We start from the raw sequence: 21,523 nt of genomic DNA, 5'->3' as shown, positions 1-21,523 counted from the left end.
TGCATAAAAGTGGACACCAACTAACCCAAACTTAACCCCCTAACCAAACCAACAAGCCATGTCCTTATCTACTTACCTAATAGGGGGGAGCTAACGCCCCTTGCAACCCCCCTTTACACTGCCGTATTCTTTGTTAGCCGTCATCATACATTCACCAACATGAAACCTCGGTTATGCTTTGGAGGATTATGATAACTTCACTAGGAAATGTTAGGTTTTGGAATTTATGAATAAAATGCCCTCATTAAACAACTACCATTTTTCGGTTTAAATGGATATTAAATCGTTCTAAATATATGAATACTTGTCTGAAAACCATAATTCACCAGGGTTAACGATGAATGGCATAAGTATAAATATATTTACCTAGTACCTTACGCTCCTACCTGCATGAAATTCTACCGTACCAGTACCACAATAGTAAGGGTTAGGTTACTCTCATATACCTAGTGGAACTAAGTAATGCTGAATTATTATTACCAATCACGAAGTGTATAAGTGACAAACGGTATTGTCACAAGCTGGCCACAGTCGTAACGTTATCTGAAAGGTAAAGAGGACCGGTCAGTAGCGGCAGCGGTAGCGATATCTCTCAAGGCAGACCGGTCACCGGTGACGCAATGTTTACATATGTCAATGTTACCAACATTAAAATTACCCTCGTCAGCGTTACCACATGTTGGTAATCATGTTGGTGGGTGGGGCTTCTTATCTCTCCTCACGTCTTCAGTCCTTCGGGTGACTAATGGATGGTTATTAATGCCAAGGCCAATTCTATTGGCCTTGATCAATGCCAGCCCGTGGGACGCTTGGTATCTTACCATTAACCCCACCTGGGAACCCAAATTCCAGGCTGCTGAATGAGATCACTCGAAACTACCACTACATAAGTGAGCAATTATGGGCGCATATTGATGAGTTAGAGGTATTCCCAGAAAATCAATCGGCCTACAGAGCTAATCACTCTACAGAAACTACCTTATGCTCAATAATGAATGATATGATATGATAAGATATCTTCGTGATTGCTTGGTCCCCTACCCTCAAGCTACTAGAGCTGCTGTAAGAGTTAGACATGCTGATGACTCAAATAGACTATTCGAAATTAGTGTGAATCATGCAATAGGAGGAAGAACGTTTAGTTATGCTGCACCGAGACTCTTCAATGACCTTCCACTTGATGTCAAGAATAGCAAAAATGTGGCAGCTTTCAAGAAAAACCTGAAGACTTATCTTTTTAGAAAGTGTTATAATAGTGAGCTGAAAACTATTAAGCCTGAATACAAATGCTTGCGAATAACTGTAAAGATACAGAGCAAAATATTAACTGGAAAAAAAATTATTTTCACACACCAAGGCCAGTCTGAACAGACTTTTAGTGTCTGATGGAGGGCGAGAAATAAACCCCTAAAACTAAAGTTAAAACTAATTACTTTTTGGCCTTACATCATTAGCTGCCAACGAAAGAATCCATGTCTTACACAAGGTAAGGCAATTTTAACACACACACAGCTCAAAGCTTTGGGACAACATATTTGAGAGCTCTAGAACCTACATTCTATTATTCCTTCGAATAATTACATTATACTTGAAATGTAACAAAATAGGAATTACAGTCGTGTATGCATGCAGCTCCTGTCTGCACTATTTAAGCTCGATATGATGATAATATATGATTTTAAGCATTGTAAGTAGTTCGAGGACAGTGCTCCTCATCATCCAGATCTCAGCATTGATGATGTTTTTTCTAACACATTCTTCAGTTGCACACAAAAAAATCTTAGAATTTTGGTAATCAATGTCTAATTCTTTCATTCTGCTTTGTTTCTAGTATGACCATTGCTCTCCTGTTTGGACTAGCAACTGAATTTCATCTTAATATGCTGGGCAGGAATTTAAGGTCTATTAAATTTCTTATTCCTGATCTAAATATTATAGTTTACGAAAAATGTATTTTAATGTTAGGCCTATTACTGATTTTCAATCATATTTAATTGTTCATTGTTTCTCTTGAAATTTATTTAATCCCTTTCCTCACTGGGCTATTTTTCGACATATTATTCTTAATAAAAATAATTGATGGCAATCATAATGTATGCCTCTGATAGAATATGTTATAAAAAAGCATCCTACGAGTGACTGCCTCTATATATTTTGAAGAAAGTATATTTCCCTTAAAAATCTTCAGTTCCGTAGGTGTGGTTTTTTTTCCTTTCTTTTTTCGAATAGCAACGTATAGGTGCCCGAAACTCTCTCTTGGTGATACATTCCAGTCCTCTGATTGACTATGACTTCAAATGTTACAAAATATTAATTGCAGTCATAGTTCATTCACTATACAATGTCAATTAAACAATAATGTATATTTGAATATCAAATATCAACTGTGTTACTAAATTCCTCAATCAAACCAGCAAACATAATTCATCAGTCATTTAGACAAACTTTAAACTTCATCCTGCTCATTATGACGTCAGAGAACTATTTTTTCAATAAAAACAATTATTTGACAATTTCAATGTATCCCTCTGATAAATTATATGCTATTCAAATATCTATATATTTTGAAGAAAATATATCTTTTATTCACTAAGAAATAAAGAATTTTAAGGTCTAACTAACCACCATAACTAGAGCGTTTAAAACCGATGATATGGAAAATTGGCATTTTTCTTGAACAGCAACTCATAAATCCCCGGAACTCTCTTTTGGCGGGATATTTCAGTCATCTGATTGGCTGTATCTTCTCAGCTGTGATTGGTGTTTCGCCCTTGTTTACAAATTCACACATACACACCAAACATCATAGCCAAAACCCATTTGATTATTCCTTCAAAAATTAAGTATTTATTTAGCTTTCGCATTTAAACAAGATTCATTATCCATGGCATTGTTAAATTGATAATAATATAGGTTTGTTTTCATAAGAATTGTTATGTTTAAGTGTTAATTCATATACAATAAGCATAGTTACTTTACCTCTACCCAGTTGAATTCATTCATTAAACAGAAGATTGCATGACGTCACATATAACCACCAATCACCATAGAGGAAGAATTGACCAATAAGGCACCAGGTATATCCCGCTAAGGAAACGCATGAGGTTTATGAGTTACTCGTGACTTACGGGCTGCTGTTATGAGACTAACCAAGTTCACACGAGATATTTCGTTCAAATGCTCTCTAGACTAGTTATTTTTTATCCTATTATTTCTTATTTTAAACTTGAGAGAATGATGTTTAAAATCAATTCTATTACCAAATCATTGGTTTAATTTTTTTTTCCATAAAATTTTTAGTTATTTAAGTCATAATTTATCTGAAATATTTATAGGTATTTCGCCACTGCTTAGTTGAATTTATTTATAAAATACGATTGTATGAGGTCACATACAACCCCCAGTCACAACATTGGATAAATCAAACGAGATGACAGATATTTCCTGCTAAAACAAATAAGGGGAGAGGGTCCCTCTCATTTATGGGCTGCTATTAGCAAATTAATCAAATTCAAACAGATTTAAAAGATTCACTTTATTACTAAATTTGTTATGAGATGGTTACCATAAAAAAATACTGCTTATGTTGTAATTTATCTGAAATGTTGTGTATGTATACTGTTGATATTGAACCTTACAACTACGTAGTTCCTAATAAAGATAATGCTGTAATGATCTGTTCAATTACGTTATACTGTACCTGAAATGTATAAAAACAGGAGGAACTAAAGTCATATAGCTCCTTTACTATTTAACGTAATATCTATCACGTGTTACCCAGTAATTAACTCAAGCCAAACAAAGAGATTCATCCTGCTCATTATGACGTCACAGGCTTATTTTCTCAATGTAAATTGTTTGGTAATCGTAAATTATTCCTCTAATAAGATATGTTATAAAAACATCCCATTAGGATCTTTCTATATATTTTGAAGAAAATGTATGTAACTCTCATAAGAACAAAAATAAAAATCTCCAGCTCTATCTATCACCCATTAGCTAGAGCGTCTGAATAAGATTTAATGGATATTTGGGTATTTTTCACAAACAGCAACTCATATATATGTTTGCTGAACGTTCGCTCAGTGGTAGATTCCAGTTCTCTGATTGGCTATAGCTTCCTCGGCTGTGATTGGTGGTTGCCTTCGCTTACTACAGCTTCACAGACAAACACACGCACATCTAACATCGTAGCCAGAACACAGTCAAGTATGCCTTCGAATATAACTTATTTATTTACCTTATACCCTTCACCATACTCCATCATCTGTTTATTAAAAATTAAGAGCCATTTAAAGTTTATTCCCACGAAAATGTAATTTTTCAATTACAATTTATCTGTAATAAGTATAGGTTTTTCACCTTTACACAGTTATATTCATTCATAAAAATACACATGTATGACGTCACATACAACCACCAATCGGAGCAGAGAAAGAATCAACCAATGAGACGCCAGATATTTCCCGCTAAAATGTACAAGGTGAGAGGGCTCCTCTCGATTATGGGCTGCTGTTGGCGAACGAGTTAGATTCACACGAGGCATTTTTTTTTAAAACGCTCTAGCTATGAAAGAGGGTTTCTCTGGTTTGTTTGTATGATGAACCCCGCTACATATGGACGAGTTAAATTTACGCGATTCATTTTATTCAAACCCTCTACCTAAAAGTTTTTGTCCTAATTCATTTTTATAGGCCTACAAATAACGATAATATTTAAGTAGCCTGAGTAGATATTTCATTAATTTTTATTCATATATTTTAGATATCATTCAAATGTTCATCAATTACAGACTTTCCCTTCTATAATCTCAATATTTTTTTAATAACCATTTTAAGTTTAGTCGTTTTCAGTCGTAATTTATCTATAATAGATATAAGTTTTCCAGCACTACCCAGTCAAATTCCTTTATAAAAATACGTCTTGCAATTTACCAACCACAGCCGAGAAAGACTTACGATAGGTAGGCCTATTTCCCGCTAAAAATGCATAAGGCGAGAGGGTTTTTCTGATTTATAAGCTGCTATTACGAACGAGTTAGGTTAACGCAACGGATTTCGTTCTATTATTATCATTATTATTATTATTATTATTATTCATACATATAACGATGATATTTTAAGTAGTCTGAGAAAAATATTTTCTTATTTCTTATATTTTTTAGATATCATTCAGATGTTTCTCAATTACAAACTTTCCTTTCAGTAATCACACTTTACTTTTTAGGAGTGAGAATAGCACTTGATATGATTTTATTTGATTTTTATAATCATCATTATTTGTATTATAGTCACTATCATTTTGAATATCTTTTTATATAAGATTGAGAATTTTGATATCATAATTATTGATTTTATGACCAAAAACTAGCTCTGGTCAAAAGCCCTTAAAAGCTATGTCTGTTTTGTTATAAAAATTATTGCAATAACTTAAATGCATAATAAAGAAGAAATGGTATTATCAGCGGCAAAAGAACACATTCAGAATTTAATTTTACCATGACTGAAAGCAATTGACAATAAGCTTCTTGTTTTCTTCCGTTTCCCTTGTAAACTGGAATAATTTAACTGTTAAATCAAAACAGCATCTGCAAAACTGATTGATGAATAGACCTACTTGTAAAAATTTCAGTCTTTAACTCTCTATTTCTAAACGTAACATAATAACGTGCATGTCTCCTTAACAAACTATTGGTTGGCAATTAGGTTTTAAATTCATTTCCTGATGTCGAGATAAAGTTATATGCGTAGACCTACTTCGTGATCAGGCTAAAAAAAGCTTTTTTGAGAACTTCCAATCAGACTGAACTGTATAGTCATTGATAGGCTGTGACCTAATATTGTTAAAATATTTGATTTTCACAAATTGGTTAATTTGAGATTTAGGCTACAGCCTCTCTGAGGCCGTTCCAAGCCAAGGTAACCAAACGTTTCGTATTCGATGGGCTTATCCTATTTTTATGACATTTGTCCCATAGTTCTTTATGGATTTTCTTCGGAAAGCATTTTGTCCCGTGTTTTCAACATTTAAAGACAAAAAAATCAACAGAGTAGTTAAATTTTAGTTATATCATTCAAATCTGCAAAATATGATTGATTGCAATACTGTAATGCTTTGATATATACCACGAACAACTTTTTGTTACAAAATCTACAATGAACAACTTGGTGCTACTATAGCGTGAGGTCTACTGCCATATGTCGCCTACCCCGGTGGAGGGTGAGGTCTACCGCGTGACCAGCGTCCCAGAGGACCGCACCTAACCATCGAATATGTGAACTGCCCAAATCCATTAAAAACGTGACCTGTCCATAGAAAAGGAAGCAAATGGAGCTCCTAAATCAGTTTTTCCCTCAGCCTAAAAGAGATATCATCGATATCAGCATTCTACAGTGAACCACCAGCAATATTATGTGGATCCAGCGACAGGAGCACACACACAGGCAATTGAGCGATCGTGGTTGGACGCTAAAACGATAATTCTGAAGAGAATGCGAGGTGTTGGTCGTCAGCTGTTCCAGTCTCATCTTGATAATTTTTGCTGGAAGGTGATGAGAAAAAAAATCCAATGATCTATTTGTGTCATTCTTAGAAGATGTACGAAGTGTGTATCGCTAGATTAACCTGTTTGATGGAAGAAGAGTGTATCGCTAGAATAAATGTATGGAAATATATGATAACCTGTTTGATGTACGAAGAGTGTATCGCTAGAATAAATGTATGGAAATATATGATACCATGTCTGATGTACGAAGAGTGTATCGCTAGAATAAATGTATGGAAATATATGATAACATATTTGATGTACGAAGAGTGTATCGCTAGAATAAATGTATGGAAATATATAATAACATTTATTTTTTCCTTTATTCCTTTTTCTTTAATGTAATCAGAAATCCAATTATCTATGTAAGTCCTTTCTAAGATATGTTTAAATTAAGTGTTTATTGCTTAAACTAATGTATGAAATGTGTTTTATCTATGAGGGACGAATAACTCATCAGTAGACCTCACGCTATAGTGCTAACGGGAGGTAGATCTCACGCTATAGTGTGGTAGACCTCACGCTATAGTAGCACCCAACTTGGTGTAACAAAATCTACAACGAACAACTTTTTGTAACAAAATCTACAATGAACACGTTTAAAAACAAAAGATAAGTCAATTGGACAACATAGACACGTATGAAGACTTTGCACTGCGTGCGTTACTACACCCATTCACCCAAGTTGTGTGTCCGACCGTATATTGTTCAACTACACCCCAATTTAGGTGTCCCTTATTCAAACTTTCAAAATCTGGTCACCCTGCCTACAGCAGAGGTACCATCTTAGCCATAGATATGGTAGGATAACTAGGATCTTAGGTCTAATATCTTGAAACCATCTCGTGGAAATAAATTAAACAGAACGGTAGTTATATAATTCAGTTATTTCATCTTGAGATTTCTGAGGTAAATGACATTCTCTCTCTCTCTCTCTCTCTCTCTCTCTCTCTCTCTCTCTCTCTCTCTCTCTCTCTCTCTCTCTCTCTCTCTCTCTCTCTCTCTCTCTCTCATATTTTGGATGCCGGATTCTGATAACTTGACGAGTCATTGCACATATCAAACTCGTTTCTCGTTTTAACAGGTAACAAACGTAATTCAATTAGTATTGGGGTAATCATTTCTAGTGGTAGGACAACTTTTATCATTCTTGCTCCTGTTCATTGTTTCGTAATTTCTTTGATTTAACTTTATGTAGAAGAGTGATATATAGAGAGTTACGGTAGTCAATCCTGGTAATAGCACAGTTAATGGCGAGGTTCTCTACAGAATATTCATCCTGATACTAATATACAAACATTGTTTCCAAGGCGATATTCAAAGATTATTACTACGTTATCTAATTGAGCACTGAGAGGCAAATTACAATTAAATTATATAAATCAAATCACCAGAAGCTTGGAATGGCATCTGGAGTTAACTTTTCATGGGTTAAACACAAATGCGTAAAGGCTTCTTGTTCTTTTAAATGAAAATCCGTTCAATATGATTGGTAAACGTAATCCTTCTCGTGTGTTAAATGCCGAATCAAAGGCAAGCCATGGTTCAATGGTGAATTTAGACGTGTTTGTTTGGTGACATGGGAGGCTTATCTTCTTGGGAAAATATAGGTCAGATTTGACTTGGAATAACTATACTAATTTGAGACCTGTTGCTCAGAGAGTTTATGCTTCTACTTGAGAAGAATATAATTAGACCATAACTGAATCACCTTTTGGTACAACCTTGGAACATAAATGTGAGCTACAATTAAATTTTTACTCTTTGGTCTAGACTTCAAAGAACCTTCTTTGCTTAAACAAAAGGACTGATATAATTGTCCAAAGAAAATGGTAACCCTTTGAATGTTGCATTTGACGGTAAACAGAATATACGAACTTCGATCTTTCTCTTTCCTGTTTTTCTAAAGCTAAACTTACTAGTTTAGCTTTTTCTTCCCGTGAAATTACGACAATATTATTGGATCTTGGTGCTTATAAAGGTATAAACCCAAAAAGTATTTTTCCTTTGTGTATATTTACTGATATCTGTTTCCTCAGCTCCTTCGCTGTTAGTTATTTTCCTCAAGTTAGAATAATAGGGATCTTTTTGCACTTGGAAATTTGGCAATTTTACTCAAAACGGTAAATATTTCCCGTAACACCCATATTACTTTAGGGTTTTTTAATGTCTGGCAAAACTTATAAATAGATATGCTGTAGGTAATCATATTTTCCTTAGTTTGCAGTTTGACTCCCTTATTACAATTTCCAGTCTTGTACAGAAACCTCCAGATTATAGCTACGAATGATTGGCCTTGACTTTGGAGTTACCTTTAATCTTGTTATACGGCGATAAGATTAGCACAGCCATATATAGATAACAATGAACGCACGGAGACTGGACAGCTGTAGTAGGTTGGCCAAGGTACAGCCACCTGTTGAGATACTACCGCTTGAGAATTGTTGAGTTCTTTAACTGGCCAGACAGTACTACATTGGGTCCATCTCTCTGGTTATGGCTAATTTTCATTTGTCTACACATATACTGAATAGTCAGGCATTTTTTTCTCACATTCTTCTCTACTATCATACACCTGATAACACTGAGATTACCAAACAATTCTTCGCTTAAAGGGTCAACTACTGTACTGTAATTGTTCAGTGGCTACTTACCTCTTAGTAATGGTAGAAGAGACTCGTTAGCTATGATCAGCAGCTCTTCTAGGAGAAGGACACTCCAAAATCAAACCCTTGTTATATAGTCTTAGATAATGCCCTAGCCTCTGTATCGCAGTCTTCCATTGTCTTGGGGTAGTTCTCTTGCTTAAGGGTACAACTAGGAACACTAATCTATCTTATAACAAGTTATGTGTCCTCCTCTTGCTTTTTAAATTTTTTATAGTTTAAATATGAAAGATCTATTTCAATGTTGTTACTTTCCTGTAACTCCATCTACTACAATCTACCAAAAGTACCACTAAAGAAATTACAAAACATAATAAACAGAGGAGCAAGACTGATAGAAGTTCCACCTAGAGAAAGAATCACTCCTATACTAAGTGATCTACATTGACTACCGATTAAAGCAAAAGCTGAGTTTAATATATGTATAATAGCCCACCAAGTTATCAGAAGTGGTCGTTCAAAATATCTAAGGTTTGCTGCATGTTGTGCAGCCAACAAATCGTCATGACACGAGAATAGTTACAGATGTTTTCAAACTATTGGAACCTAGATACATGTCTACTGTAGGCTCTAGAGCCTTTAAATATGCGGCAACGAGACTATACAATAAGCTTCCACAAGACATCTGAATAATTGAAGATATAAAGGCTTTCAAGAGGAAACTGGAGACTCTTATTCAGCCAGTGTTTCGATGGTGATGATCTAACGGTAAGCGAGCAATAGGCATTGTGAAATGTTAAATGCTCTCGAATGAATATCATAAAATGACCGTGGAGGTCCTGTAGAGTAGGATTCCCTTGCTGTACAGGACCAGATAAACAACCCTTAAAGTAAAGCTGACCTAAGAGTTCAAATGGATAAACTTAATGTTATCCCCGGAACTAACAGATTGACAAAATAACAAAGTTATTTGCAATCCCTGAAAATATCCGAGACTTATCTGTTCTTTTGATATTATGGTATGTGATTCGGTATATATGGATTGGCTACATCAGTGAATATATGATTGCATTCCTGTTAAAATATGTAGACGATATTATCTACATTCTGTTTAATCGGGATCAGTAGCAAGTACTGTAATCTTGAAAATGCTACAAACGTGCCAATCTCCCTATTATTCAATTTTAATTTATCAGTGTTGATTAGCTTATAAGATTACAATTAGGGGAACTTACTGTGTAGTTGGTTGGTTAGAAGTAGAGGAACTGTCGTCAGTCAGACTACACAACACTCGAGTACCTATATAAACAAACCACTAAACAGCGACGTCACAAAGCAAGTAACTATATAGTAGAGGTGAGATTAGTTTTTCTCGATAAACGCTCCAAAGTGAACATGATAGCTAACAAAATTGATTATTTTCCAATATACATATCTTATTATTCCCCGGTTTTTTTTTCCTAGAAAATTCCACTCTAAGATTTATATTGAATTCAGCTTTGTAACACTGAACTTCGTGTTTTATACCATATAGGCTACATAAGCTTCTTTTTTCTTATCGGTTGTTAGAATTTTGGTATTACCTTCAACAGTGGTTATTCCAATCACGTTTTCATGGCTTCCAATACATTTACTCAGATCAAAATCATTAGAAGTCTCACCACAGACTTGCAACTTGTAATGGAACACGACGTGATTTGTTTAAATTACATAAGCACTTCACGTAATCTTACAGCAAACGTAACTGTGAAATTACGAATAACACACACACACACACACACACACACACACACACACACACACACATATATATATATATATATATGTGTGTGTGTGTGTGTGTGTGTGTGTGTGTGTGTGTGTGTGTGTGTGTGTGTGTTCAAAAGAAAAATCAACATTTTGGTAACTATTAGATTGATCATTTTAACTGGTGGATCATGAAAAACTACCGTTTCGGAAAACTTCCAATACAACAACAGCATCTTCACAGTGCAGTGGGGTTATTTTCATGTCAAATCTGTTTGCCTACAGTACCGATTATATATATATATATATATATATAGTTATATAACGTTATTCTCATTATAGATCGGAGTTGTAACTAGCTCATGTTCCAAGGCTTTAGTAAGGCCCCAAGTTTCTGATGCATAAGTTAATACTGGTAGGTCGATCTCATTAAATAATTTTCTTTTTAGAGAAAGTGGCATTTTACCTTCATAATTTCATTTTGCTTACCAAAAGCTCTCCATCACCTGCTTATACTTATTTTATTTTCGGTCTCATGTATTGAGGAAACAATTACTGTCTAACCTAAGTAAAATTGAATACAAATATCCTGTTGTCTCTGATCCACATCTGTAAACCACAAAATCAATATATTTCATAATTTCAGGTGTAGAAAACGAGCATATTTGTTTTTTAGGGTGGAGGCCTAGGGGGAGCGTACTTGTCAGAGCCGAAAGGTGTGTGATGGTGGGAGGCAGGGATAGTGTGTAGGAACCATAGACTCCTTTAAGGAAGGACTGGAACGTCAGGACCTCGGGGTTTTTAACTTGAGTCTGAAAGATTAACTTGAGTCTGGACTAAAATGACTTCTAGAAGGGCTAGAAACACGTTCTCTGGATCAAAATGGGGGTTTTTGAGGATGGTGAGTTCAATAGTAACATTTTCAACACCACCTGGGGTCATCTTCAAGGTCTAAAGGTCATTTATCAAGGTCAAATTTGTGAATTTTGGTCATTTTTGCTCGTTTTTTGTGTGTAACTCATAAATGGTGAGAGATAGCTGATTATAATATGAGGCAAGTCTGCAGAGCTGTCCAAATTTAATATATATTGTCATATATCGTCCTTCAAGAAAGGACTGGAACGTCCCCTGATCGGGGTTTTTAACTTGAGTCTGAAGGATTAACTTGAGTCCTGGACTAAAATGACTTTTAAGAAGGGCTAGAAACACGTTCTCTGAGTCAATATGGGGGTTTTTGAGGACGGTGAGTTCAACAGTGACCTTTTCAACACCACCTGGGATCATCTTCATCATCTTCAAGGTCAAAAGGTCATATTTCAAGATCAAAATAGTGAATTTTGGTCATTTTTACTCGTTTTTGTGTGTAACTCATAGATGGTGAGGGATGGCTGATTATAATAAGAGGCAAGTCTGTAGTTCTGTCCAAATTTAATATATATTGTCAAATATTGTATTACTCAAACATTCCAATAAAGCCCTAAAACAATGAAACACTAAAATAAGAAAGAAAGAATGGTATTTCTCATCACAACAAAACTCAAAGACATTAACATTTGATTAGATGAACATCGCTAGACAATATATATTAAATTTGGACAGAACTACAGACTTGCCTCTTATTATAATCAGCCAACCCTCACCATCTATGAGTTACACACAAAAACGAGTAAAAATGACCAAAATTCACTATTTTGACCTTGAAATATGACCTTTTGACCTTGAAGATGACCCCAGGTGGTGTTGAAAAGGTCACTGTTGAACTCACCGTCCTCAAAAACCCCCATTTAGACTCAGAGAACGTGTTTCTAGCCCTTCTTAGAAGTCATTTTAGTCCAGGACTCAAGTTAATCCTTCAGACTCAAGTTAAAAACCCCGATCAGGGGACGTTCCAGTCCTTTCTTGAAGGACGATATATGACAATATATATTAAATTCGGACAGCTCTGCAGACTTGCCTTATATTATAATCAGCTATCTCTCACCACTTATGAGTTACACACAAAAAACGAGCAAAAATGACCAAAATTCACAAATTTGACCTTGATAAATGACCTTTAGACCTTGAAGATGACCCCAGGTGGTGTTGAAAATGTTACTATTGAACTCACCATCCTCAAAAACCCCCATTTTGATCCAGAGAACGTGTTTCTAGCCCTTCTAGAAGTCATTTTAGTCCAGACTCAAGTTAATCTTTCAGACTCAAGTTAAAAACCCCGAGGTCCTGACGTTCCAGTCCTTCCTTAAAGGAGTCTATGGTAGGAACATAAATTCAATATAATTTCATATGTTCCTAATGCTATCATTATATAACCATTTTCATTCATAACCATGTGGTAGTATATTTGTTATTTATTGAGTTACTTGCTATAACATTCTTGCGCACATGACATAAATTATGCATTTTTTTATTTGTTTGGCAATGTATTTTATCCTTACTGAAAAATCTTAAACACAAGCTTGAAAGAGAGAGAGAGAGAGAGAGAGAGAGAGAGAGAGAGAGAAGAGAGATGGAGAGAGAGAGAGAGAGAGAGAGAGAGAGAGAGAGTGTGTGTGTGTTGGGGTGGCTTGTATAATGTTTGGGTGAGAGTCATGGGAGAGAAAGTAGTAATGGAATGAGGAACTCTACAGGACAATTAACACCTCAGTGCACTAACAGGGTCACTGTAATCTAGCTGTTACAATGTTCTCCTTGACAATAGCTTGGCATTTCTTGGTGCCATATTATAATCTAAACAAATACAACTATGAAATTATAATATATAAATATATACATATATATATATATATATATATATATATATATATATATATATATATATATATATATACATGTATATATAATATATATATATATATATATATATATATATATATATATATATATATATATATATACATTAATATATATACTTATATACATACTTATAATATATATATATATATAATATATATATATATATATATATACATATAATATATATATATATATATACATATATATATATATATATATATATATATATATGTATATATATATATACTATAATATATATATATATATATATATACATATAATATACATATATATATATATATATACATATATATATATATATATATATACATATATATATATATATATATATACACATATAATATATATATATATATATACATATAATATATATATATATACATATATATATATATATATATATATATGTATATATATATATATATATATATATATATATATATATGTATATATATATATATATATACACAGTATATTGTCAATTGTTTAACAATGTCACCATAGTTACTAAAAGCTGCTGAATATATGTATAACGTGCAAATATCTCCCTTATGTAAACACTTAGAGGCCTACAAATACCCATGTTGTTGCTAAATAAAGTTAGTTTTGGAACTCACCTTGTATTTATTCTTCCCTCACTCCTGTCACGAATGATGATGCTAGAAGATCATACTCACCTGGCCTATGGATCCCCCTGACTAATAAGCCCTATGCATTAGTCAGCAGGTGAAATCTGTCACTTGCTCCCCTTAGGAAAAGGGCATATGCTAGAATTCCTAAGAAATTTTGAGAGAGAACCAGGCTGCAGTAGAGCAAAGGGCTGTGCATGCAGAGGTCCTGACATCTCCGACAAGCTTGATTACCAAATAATCAAGCCCACCATGAGCCATCCACTTCCCGCAAAAGAGGTGGTGTCACGAAGAGTCTTACAGGATATTTTACTAGTCTTCCTGGACTTATTCAACTTCTTATGAGAATATTTGTGAGAATGATAAGACGAAAAAGAAGAGGAGGAAGAGGATAGCTTCACACAAAAGCGTATCCTTACATTAAATCGCCTAGGAGTTGGTGTTCAGTCGAGAAGAACCAATCATCTTATACCGGTGCAAACAGCTATTATAAGATGCTGTTGCATCAGTCTCACCATGCTGGCCTACCCTGAAGGTACTGGCCATTGAGAAAACTCTGAAGTGGCTCAAAGGTGAACAAAGGTAACTGTAACTACCCCAAGCTCACAATCTCAACCAATCCCAAATGTATTGGTCGGCATGTGAGCCCCATCAGCTATGCTCCATAACAACATGAGTAGCAAAAACACGATAGCCCTATTGGCCTCATATGTGGTGGTGGAGATCAGTCGAATTAGGACCTTTTACCCACACCATTGGCTGTCACATCAGGGTCACACCCTCTAACTGACCTCAAAGGTACTAGCTGATGCATTTGCTCTGTATTGGCATAAGGTGGTAGAGTTAACGATCTCTCTATTAGTCTACTGTACGGCGTTGGAGATGTGTACATGCAAGAACATTCACCAGCAACTCAAAAAACACATAGCTGTAACATCAGACTCACGATTGCTAACTGACCCCGAAGATACCTGTCAATAAGAGTGTTTCGTACAGAACAGAACCAGGGTCAGGAACAATCCTCCATATCATAATATGAACAAGGGTGGGCACATGCACTCCCACCCTCCTCTGGCCTATGGTGATGATGTTCAATCCAAGTAGGACCTCTCACCTACTCCCAATGCAACTGCAGTAACTGTAGTACTGGGTCACAGTTGCTTGACTGACTCCGTAGGTACCATTTAGTGAGCGAGTAACATTACTTCCTCCTAAAGGAAGGGAGAGGTTGCTACAAGTCACAAGGAACTTTTAGCAAAAGGCCTTTATAAGTGACTATCTTCTTCGGCATTGTCTTCTCAAGGAAGAAATGTCTGATGTAAGGAATGGAGGAGAGAGAACACATTTGTAGAGGAAGAAGAGAGAGAGTGAACTCTTCTTCCCCTTCCCAACCATTGTTCATTCACAGTAGTCTTGGTTTGGGTAACTGATAATGAATGGGCTCCATTAGAAGAGGAAGCTGCAAGAGTTTCTATTATTGTAACATTAACCACTACAGTGGTGGTTTTGTCACAAGAGTACTGGGAACACTCACTGACACTGCAACATGGGGATGACTATTTTGGGAACTCCGTAGGCGCCAAGTAACCCCGTCAGACAAATAATTTTCACTATCTGGCACACAGGTACAGCGAAATTCGCTCTGAATCAGGTAATTCTCTCTCGAGGCGAGAAACTACCAAGAAGTGAGACAAGTTAAATTCTGAATCAATCTTCTTCCTGGTCAGAAGAGCTAGAACAACAATTCAAAGATAGAAAAGGGTGGCTATAATAATTACCCCTTCAAGAAAATAGAGTACACAACACATGGGATTTCAAAGGTTGTATCCTTATCTCACCACATGCTTACCTTTCAGTGTGCTTCTGCTTACAAGCGAAAATGATAACTAAAGTTAAATAAACACCAACACTTATATCACAAACAAACATAGGAAAAGATAAAAGTTGAGAGATGAACGCATTGGTTTTTCTATGCCCTCTGTGGCCAAGGACAAAAATTGGCTATTCTGTGACAGGTGGGTGGGCGGGACTTCCCCTTCACACCAGTGGTCATTAACTAAATGTTGTACCTTGTTAATGACTGAATGGCCATTCGAGCAGCGCTGAAGACGAAGCATTTTATAGGACAAAAAGTTTGTATGTGTCCGAACAAATTTTGCTCTGAAGTAATGAGCTGAAAATTCTAGCAAGTTTTTGCAACAAAAAAGATTCTTTCGGACCTTTAAATAAAATAAATATAAGTTCTCCTTTGATGAAAATAAGCGAGTTATCTCCTGCAAAGCCTTCATTAGATGTTTTCACTATGAACCTACACAAATCAATTACTTTCATCCTTCCAACATTAATATTAATTACCCTAATACCCTAAATCTTAGTCGCTATTCTATCTCCCATGGCACTTTCCCCAATTTTAGGAGGTAGCCGAGATCCAAAAATAAACAAAGTCATTTTTTCCTCCTTGCCTGATGCAGGACTCGGCAGAGTTTGGTTGGTACTGCTAAGGTGCCACAGCCCACCTTCCCCCCCGGCCAACTCAAATGCTTCATATTCTGACTCCCCGACTGCCACTACCTACGTGGACATCCGCCTATAGGAATTACGTAACGGTCATTCCAATTCAGTTTCAATTTCCATCTTCTTTACATGTTGAAACAACCTCAACACATTCATATCCACTCTAGCTGATAATTTATTCCTCACACGCATTCCCCCTCTTACTCTATCCAATTGAGATACACTAGCCATACTCTTTACACATTTAATTTCTGTCTCTCCATCACTTTTATTCCCCATAACTTCAATCCATACATCACAGTTGGTACTTTCTCATACAGACCTCTCTCTATATTCATCACTAAGCCCCTATTCCTTATCCCTCCCTTTACTGCCGCCCCACATTTTATGTCCTTCATTCAATCTTTGACATACATCTGCTTCCACTCCAACATTTGCAGCAATAACAGAACCAGAGTACTTAAACTGATCTATTTCCTCAAGCAACTCTCCACTCAATCTAGCTCCACCCTCCCTTCTTGTTCACATCATACTCTAACTCTTACCCACATTAACTTGCAACGTTCTTCTCTCATACACACTTCCAAACTCTCACTTAACGACACAGTTTCTACGGGTCTGCAACCAATACAGTATCATCCACAAACAACAATTGATTCACCTCCCGCTTATAATCCACTCACATCTATCAATTTCAATCCTCAACCAAGCACTCGAGCATTCACCTCTTTGACGGCTCCATCAACAAATAAACTGAACCATGGCAACATTATACATTCCTGTCTTAGCTGCACTCTTACTAAAAACCACTCTCACTTCATTCCCTATCCTAACACATTCTTTACTGCTCATGAATAAACTCTTCACTGGTTGCAACAACATTTCATCAATTCCATATAACCTCCTCCCATTCCACATTGCATCCCTATCAACTCTCTTTAGCTAAATATTTCCCACATATCTGCCCAAGTATAAAAATCTTAGTCGTATTTACTCTAAATTTTATTCTTTTTAAATAAGTTTCAATATTTTATCTTCAATGTACCAACCAGTACTGTAATCTACAAACATGATATTCCACACAACAATCATGAATTCATGATTAGCCAGAGGCCATGTGCTGCTTCGAGGCTATAAAATGAAAGAACATTTGATAGGAATTATGATACATACAGTGGAACCTCTACATCCGAATTTTCCAACATCCGAATTAAAATTCGAGCAAATTTTTGACTCTACATCAGAATTTTATTTCAACACACGAAGTAAGCAATTTTCGTTGTACCGGTTGTATCCGAATTTTTCGACACGCGAAGTACAATTCGAACACGTTCCTACTCTACACCCGAATTTTTTTTTCGACACCCGAAGTAAACAATACTCGTACGCGTAGTCGGTACTCATAGCGCCTGATGTGTTTTTTATTTACGCCGATAGAAGGCAGCACTTCGACCTCGGAGGGACCCTCAATTAGCGCGGCTTGGGTCAGTCCTCTGTTCTCGTCGGCTTCTTGCGGTTGTGCCCTGTGCATTCTGCTATTATTGTACTGTTTTAATCGTGATTTTTTACGCGCATCCTTTTACGGTAATTTACATAAAGTATGGGTCCTAAAAGGCTTAGTTTTGCAAGTTGTAGTGGTAGTGGTGAGAAAAGAAAGAAGGAAATGCTTTCTTTAGACGTAAAGCAGGAAATTATTGAAAAACATGAGCGTGGCGTCCACGTGAGTGAACTTGCTAAACAATATGGCCGTAATATGTCGACGATCTCGACAATCCTGAAACAGAAGGAAGCTATTAAAGCAGTGAAACCTTCTAAGGGGATCACCATTATTTCAAAACGCCGTAGCCCTATCATAGAAGAGAGATTGTTGGCGACACCATCACCGAAATCATCATCTGCGAGAAGGCGCACGCTCTCTTCACGGACTTGAAGGAGGCGAGCTCTGGGGGTGATGCTGGAGAGAGTTCAACCGAACCTTCCTCAGACTATTTCAAGGCATCTCGTGGCTGGTTTGAGAAATTTAAGAAACGGTCCAGGATTCATTCAGTTGTTCGCCACGGAGAGGCTGCTAGTGCGGACACAAAGGCTGCAGCTGACTTTGTCAAGAACTTTGAAAGGATCGTGCTGGAAGAAGGCCACGTAGAGCAGCAAGTGTTTAATTGTGATGAAACCGGGCTGTTTTGGAAGAAGATGCCCAGTCGAACCTACATCACTGCCGAAGAGAAGAAATTGCCTGGGCATAAGCCAATGAAGGATCGGTTGACTCTTGCCCTATGTGCCAACGCTAGCGGGGACTTTAAAGTCAAGCCCTTACTGGTTTACCATTCTGAGAACCCTAGGGCCTTTAAGGCACACAACGTGGATAAGGACCAGCTTCATGTTTTCTGGCGATCCAACTCGAAGGCCTGGGTCACTAAGCAGTTCTTTGTGCAATGGGTTAACCAAGTTTTCGGCCCTCCTGTGAAGAAGTAGCTTCATGAGCAGAAATTGCCTTTAAAGTGCCTGCTATGCCTTGACAATGCACCCGCTCACCCCCCCCCCCCCCCCCCCGGACTTGAAGATGATATCTTCGATGAATTTAAGTTCATAAAGGTGCTGTATCTTCCACCGAATACCACCTCTATCCTCCAGCCAATGGACCAGCAAGTCATCTCAAATTTCAAGAAGCTCTACACCAAGCACCTATTCAAGCAGTGCTTTAATGTCACGCAAAGCACCAACTTAACTTTGCGTGAATTTTGGAAAAGCCACTTCAACATCGTGCACTGCTTGAAGATCATATATCGGGCTTGGGTGGGATTAACTCAACGGACCCTCAATTCTGCCTGGAAGAAGCTGTGGCCTGATGCAGTTTCTCCCCAAGATTTCGAAGGTTTTGACCCCGAACCTGATCCCGTGGTGGGTGCAGCGGAAGACGTAGAGGAAATCGTCTCCCTTGGCAAGTCCATGGGTCTGGAGGTCGGCGCAGATGACGTCACGGAACTCGTCGCCGAACATCACGACGAACTTACCACAGAGGAGCTCAAGGAACTCCATGCTATGTCTGAGCACATGAGTGATGACGAGGAAGGGATCGAGGAGGTAGAACATGTGTTAGGTTCGGCGCAAATAAAAGGTGTTAGGAAAATATCAAGACGTGGTCGACTTCATCGACAAATACCACCCAAAAAAATTGCAGGCTTGTCGTGTAGTTGCGCAGTTCGATGATGTTTGCTTAACTCACTTTCGAAACATTCTGAAAAGCCGTACCAAGCAACTATCTATCGATAGTTTCTTTTAAAAAACTACGAAGCGAACTCGTGATGAAGAGGATGGAAGTGGTTCAAAGAAAACGGCAAAGAGTGAAGCGAAAGAAAGTGAAACAAAGAAAACGGCAAGGAGTGAAGCGAAAGAAATTCAATCTATTTTAAGTGTAGAGAGTGAAAGTGAATAAAATTAATCATCAAAAAGAAAAAAAGAAAATGTAAAAAAAAAATATAAAATATAAAAAAAAAAAAAATAAGCTAAGTTATGTTAAAGTTCACTTAGTGTAAGTTAGAATAAGTTACGGTAGTGTACGTTTATCATAGTTAACCTCTCTACCTCCTCGCCGCCCGTCCGTCTCCTCTCTGCGTAGCAAGACCAACAACACCTGCGCTGGAGTTTCTAAGGTAAAGTGATGCTAAAAACCCGTTTCTTATTTATCATTTTTTGGTAATTCTTCTTTTTTACATGTCTATTATCTAATTTAGTGTACATTATTCTCATGGGAAACTATGTGTAGTAGTTTATTAAGAAGTTATCATAGGTTTTTGGGCTCAACCACGGATTAATCCTATTTCAATGTATTCTTATGGGAAAATTCGTTTCGACATCCGAACATTTTCTACATCCGAAGTCGGTTGTGGAACGGAATAAATTCGTATGTAGAGGTACCACTGTACAGTATATACCCAAGGGTTAGGAGAAGAAATATTACCATTCAAAGCACAATTTGTTAGTAATCTAGACTATTGAAGGTAAGCAAGTGAGCCATATGAGGTGGTTAAGTATACAAAATGATTTTGAAGCTGGCTGATAGAATTTTATGCAAATATACTGTAGGAAATACTGATTTTGCTTTTACAGCTATTACTTACTGTTACAAAACCCCAGTCATGGATCACAACACTAGCAAAATAATCATAGTGCCCTCCAGGAACAGGATGACAAGACATCCTGGTTGCCACTGGTCACTCTTGTAGGGAAGAGATGAATCAGAATTTGTAGGTCATAAATCTATAGAAAGACTTGTGGCAAAGGCAAAATCAAGCCATTTCCTACTTGCTTTGTCAAGACTAGGATAACCAAAGATATTTCAAGAATCAAAGCCTTATATGCTATCTGATTGGATGTTCCAAGTGGGAATTGCTTGAGACACCTGCTAACTTGTGAAACATTTCCTGTGGCTGGAGCTCCCTAAGAAATCCTCATGGTCTTGGCAATTCTTGCAGAGTCCAGACTTAAGACCTAGTTGAAAATTTGGTTCGAGGGCTGAGAAGCATTCTTACTACAAAGACTGAGGCACTTCCCTGGTGAAGGAGGAAACAGGTGACCTGGATATCATTCGGCATATGGCCACTTTGGAGCGATCAGTGTCTGTTGAGTGATTTACAACATGAGAAGACGAGCGGAAAGAAGAAAGCGTGTAA

At 36.7% G+C, this 21,523-nt stretch overlaps 1 protein-coding gene across 4 annotated transcripts in view; it reads right to left on the bottom strand.

Moving 5' to 3' along the window:
• The window catches only part of Pdxk (pyridoxal kinase), a 78,941-nt gene extending 68,445 nt beyond the window's left edge, over positions 1–10,496 (bottom strand). Inside the window, exons 1-2 of one of the 4 annotated variants that reach the window (XM_068351917.1) lie at positions 659–676; positions 481–543 (exon numbers count right to left, since the gene is read on the bottom strand). The gene's annotated coding sequence lies outside the window, so the exon portion shown is untranslated. Of the gene's footprint in view, positions 1–446; positions 600–658; positions 780–10,385 lie in introns of those variants that run through there. The other 3 variants (XM_068351921.1, XM_068351919.1, XM_068351918.1) reach the window with 3 other exon arrangements.
• Positions 10,497–21,523: the final 11,027 nt, after the last annotated feature.

This window comes from Palaemon carinicauda, chromosome 28 (assembly GCF_036898095.1).
Source record: "Palaemon carinicauda isolate YSFRI2023 chromosome 28, ASM3689809v2, whole genome shotgun sequence".
Lineage (NCBI taxonomy): Eukaryota > Metazoa > Arthropoda > Malacostraca > Decapoda > Palaemonidae > Palaemon > Palaemon carinicauda.
This window is presented reverse-complemented; position numbering and strand designations above follow the sequence as displayed.